Raw genomic sequence first — 4,790 nt, 5'->3', positions numbered from 1 at the left:
AGCAGTTTCGTTGTAAATGTGTCTATTGGGACCGGGTTCCACAATTGCATTTTTAGCATTTTTTATTTATTTTACTTGCTAATCAGTTTTCCCTCACTTCTCTCCCTTGGCTCTCTCCCCCTGCTTTCCCTTCCCCCGCCCCATCTACCACTCCTCCATTTACACTTAGATGGGGTAAGGCCTCACATGGGAATCAACAAAGCATGGCACATCAAGCTGAGGCAGGACCAAGCTCCTCCCCACTGCATCAAGGAGGAACAAGGCATCCCACCATAGGGGATAGGTTCCAAAAAGCCAGCTCATGCAATAGAAACAGGTCCTGATCCCACTCATGGACCAAGCTACGTAATTGTCACCCAGACGTAGAGGGCCTAAGTCAATCCCATGCCGGCTACCTAGTTGTTTATTCAGAGTCCCTGAGCTCCCACAAGCTGCCTCTGTGGGTTTCCTCATAACAATCTTGACCCCACCCCCACCCGTGCCTTGATCATCAATCTCTCCATCCTCTCTTCACCTGGACTCCAGGAGCTCGGTCCAGTGCTTGGCTGGATCTCTGCACCTGCTTCCATCAGGTACTTGATGAAGGCTCTATGATGACAACTAGGGGACTAACCTGACTACAGAGAACGGCCAGTTCAGGCACGGTCTCCACTATTGCTAGGAGTCTTAGCTGGGGTCATCCTTGTGGATTACCAGGACCTTCCCTGGCACCAGGTTTCTCCCTAACCCTTCAGTGTTCCTCTCTATCAAGATATATCCCCCATCACTTACTGCTCCATCCAGTCTACAGCTCAACCGTCCCGATCCCTCGAGTTCTCATCTCCCCACCCCTTTCCTCTCCTTCCCCACTATCTCCACCCTCTGTTTACCCAGGAAATCTCATCTACTTCCTTTTCTTAGGGTGATCCATGCATACCTATGAGGGTTCTCACTGTTACTTAGTTTCTCTGGGGCTGAGGATTATAGCCTGGTTACCATTTGATTTACATCTGATATCTACTTATGAGTGAGAACATTCTGTGTTTCTCTTTCTAGGTCTGGGTTACTTCACTCAGGATAGTTTTTTATCTAGTTCCATGCATTTGCCTGAAATTTTCATGATGTCACTTTTTTTTTTTTTTTTTTTTTTTTTACTGAGTAATACTCCATCATGTAGCTATACCTATTGTCTTTATCCTTTCTTCAGTTGACGGCCATTTAGGTTGTCTCCATGTTCTGAATATTATGACTAATGCCTCTATGAACATAGTTGAGTAGCTGTCCTTGGGGTACAAATCTGTATCCTTTGGGTATATGCCCGATTGGTATTACTGGCTCTTAAGGTAGACTGACTCTCAATTTTCTGAGAAACCACCATATTGATTCCCAAAGTGGATGTACAAGTTTGCACTTCCAACAGCAGTGGAGGAATGCTCTTTTATTCGACATCCTCTCCAACATAAGTGTCATTAGAATTTTTGATCTTTGCCATTATGACATGGGTAAGATGTCCAAGTGGATCAAAGACCTCAACATAAATCCAGTTACACTGAAGATGATAGAAAGGAAAGTAGCAAATAGTCTTGCGTGCATTGGCATAGGAGACTACTTCCTGATATAACACCAGTAGGACAGACACTGAGATCAACAATTAATAAATGGAACCTCCTGAAACTGAAAAGCTTCTGTAAGGCAAAGGACATTGTCAATAAGACAAAGCAGCAACATATAAAATTGGGGAAAAATCTTCACCAACCCCACATCTGACATAGGACTGAGATCCAAAATATATAAAGAACTCAAGAAACTAGCCTTCCAAACACCAAATAATCCCATTAAAAGGTGGGGTACAGATTCAAAAAGAGAATTCTCAAATGGCCAAGATATACTTAAAGAAGTGTTCAACATCCTTAGCTATCAGAGAAATGCAAATCAAAACAACTCTGAGATACCATTTCACACCAACTGTATTTTTGTTAGTTATAACTTTCTGTAAGGGTCACTATGTTTTGCAAAGAGAGGTTTTCTTGATGAGGAGTGAGCACTACACTTATCTGAGGGTATAAGGGCAGCTACATAAAATATAGTTAGGGATTATGCTGGTTTCATAAAGTGATGGTTATAGGATCCCCACTAATATTTATGAATTCACTAGTGTTGGCTAATAGTCTAGGTTTTCAGTACCATTCATGATTCTCCTGTTGTTGATCAGGCCTTAAGTTCAACCAGGAAAATGTTGATTAGTGCCAATATGTGTGTGTCCCCTACTGGATCCTTAGAGTTATCATACCATGCTTGTCCTTGCTTGTGTTCAGTGGCATCACAAAAGGACAGGACTATTGATTGTTTTCCTCCTTTGGAAACTTTCATGGTGCTTTGTTGTACATGAAAGCTAATCTTCAGGAAGGAAGCATTCCATTCAGATCCAGCTTAGGGTCTCTGAACTCTGCATTCAAAATGCATGGTGTCCTCAGCAATAGGGACTTCACTTTCTCCAATAGAGCCACCCAGGCACAAAAGCAATGGCCTGTAATGACTTGGGGATCTCTAGAATCAATCTGACCAAGAACTCAAAAAAAAAGGCATCCCATTTGTTGGAGCTTTTGTTAGATAGTCTGTGGCACATCCCAGATGAGAAATTTTCATTTAAATTATAAATGTGTATGTATACACAGACTTACATGTATTTCAGGTATTGTTAAAGAGTTAGTATGTTTTTCAACCTTACTGTTATCCTCCTCTGTCCTTCTTGTCTCCCTCTTCCTTCCCCAATTAGATTCTCTGTTTTGCCAATTTTCCCTTTCATATCATGTATATCCTGTTATTCCCTTATCTATTACTCTACTCCAGTGATCTCATGTCATTTTCCTGTTTCTTCAAACACTCACATGGAAATTTTTGGAATTCCATAATTCAGTTGCTAGCCTTAGGACACAAGAACAACCCTATAATGAGATTTTTGCATATTGCTTTGTTTAGAGTTTGCCTGGATAATGTGACAAGAATAACATTCAGTAGTATGTACTAATAATAGCAGAACAGGAGAATTATAGAATGTATAATGTGATATAGTTGTGTAATCACTGCTTTTGTGATATTTGTACTGTGGATTAAAAATTATATACCTTAATCCATAAAAGCATTTGGTAGAACATTCTGTTTTTATGCTAGTAAATTTGAAGCCTTGAGGATAAGGAAACCCGGGTAGGAAACATATTGATAGGTTTCTATATACTAACATATAGTAGATTCTCATATATTAATTATAAAATTCTAAATAAAATACAACTGAAGTAAAATTCTAATTTTAAAGATATTATTTTAATTTTTGTCACTTTTTCTCTGTACTGGAGAGACTTACTAATGAATAAAATAAGTTTACTGTGTTTAAAGAAGAGTCATTGTAGGATTGGATTTAGTTAATCCCAGAGGCATCTACAATTAATTACCTTCACTGTATATACTGAATCTATCTGCTTATTGGAAAAATTTAGTCTGGTAAAAGGGAAGCTAGGTTTGTTATTGCCAGCTGATTGGTACCGTTTTTACACTGTCTTCTTATCTTGTTTGGCTTTCCAGAACGACGTGCTGTGACGTCACAGCATCTTATGAACTACCTCCACTTGCATCCTGCCCTTCATTAATCCACAGTGGCCAGAGAAGGTAAAGTTCTCCTCTCTTTGTGCAGGATCAAGCTAACCTAACCAAGGCACTTTGAAATGTTTTGCCTTCCAGGGAGTCAGATAGTTCTGTCTCTGTTTCTGTGAGACAATAAAAGTGTTAAAGAAAAATACACTTTGTATGAGACTGTCAGAAATCTCACAAGCAATCCAGCCTGTGATTTTTCTACGTGAGATATTTTGTGTAATAGAGACAAGTATGAGCTGGACCACAAAAATTTATTTGAAGAATACTACGGATATATTCATTTTGATTTTAAGTAAATAAAGACAAATTTAGGATTACATGATTGATGGTATCATCAGACATACCAAGCATATGCTCCATACTTTGGAACAAATACATATTTTTCTGACATCTGAAGGCATTTTTATTAAAAAAAAAAGTTCAAGATGTTTAGAAAACTACTTTATTAGTACTACATTACTACATTTTACATTTCTAGGATATATATAAATCATTGTTCAAACCACAAGAATAATCTGATCTGTGGTTTTATGACATTATATATATATATATATATATATATATATATATATATAGAGAGAGAGAGAGAGAGAGAGAGAGAGAGAGAGAAAGAAACAATGCTGAGAGCCAGAAACATAAAATAGTAAAAGTTAAAAATCTTAAGAGTAAATACCAATCATTAACTTTAATATCTAGCATCTGATGTGTTGCCCCATAGGATGAATACGGTTGAAAATGTAATTCATAGATTCTCAGACACTATGATCTTTGCAAAGTACAGGAGAGAAAGAAGGGATTGAAGTCAGGATTGTACAGTGTAGAGTTTTGTGGTTTGGATAGGTAAATCTTATAGAAAATTTTATATATTCTTATCAGTCTTTGTAAAGAAAGGCAATAGTATACTTTGAGATTTGAGGAAAAAATCTTAAAATTTTATGTACTCAGAAAATTTTAAAGGAAAAGCTTAAAGTGATCATAGTAAAAAATATTAAGATAACATAAATACTCTCATATGTGCATTACCTATCTCTGTCAACATTATAATTAATCTCTCTAACTTGTGTTTTCTTTCCTATAGATTAAGAACCTGATAAGAACTGATGTTGCACTTGATCTTAGCCTGCACTTTTTTGATAAGCAAATCTCATTTAGCTCTGTATTTC

Source organism: Microtus oregoni, unplaced genomic scaffold (assembly GCF_018167655.1).
Source record: "Microtus oregoni isolate MIOR12 unplaced genomic scaffold, Mior012 000001F_ref0000356, whole genome shotgun sequence".
In the NCBI taxonomy this organism is placed as follows: domain Eukaryota; kingdom Metazoa; phylum Chordata; class Mammalia; order Rodentia; family Cricetidae; genus Microtus; species Microtus oregoni.
This window is presented reverse-complemented; position numbering follows the sequence as displayed.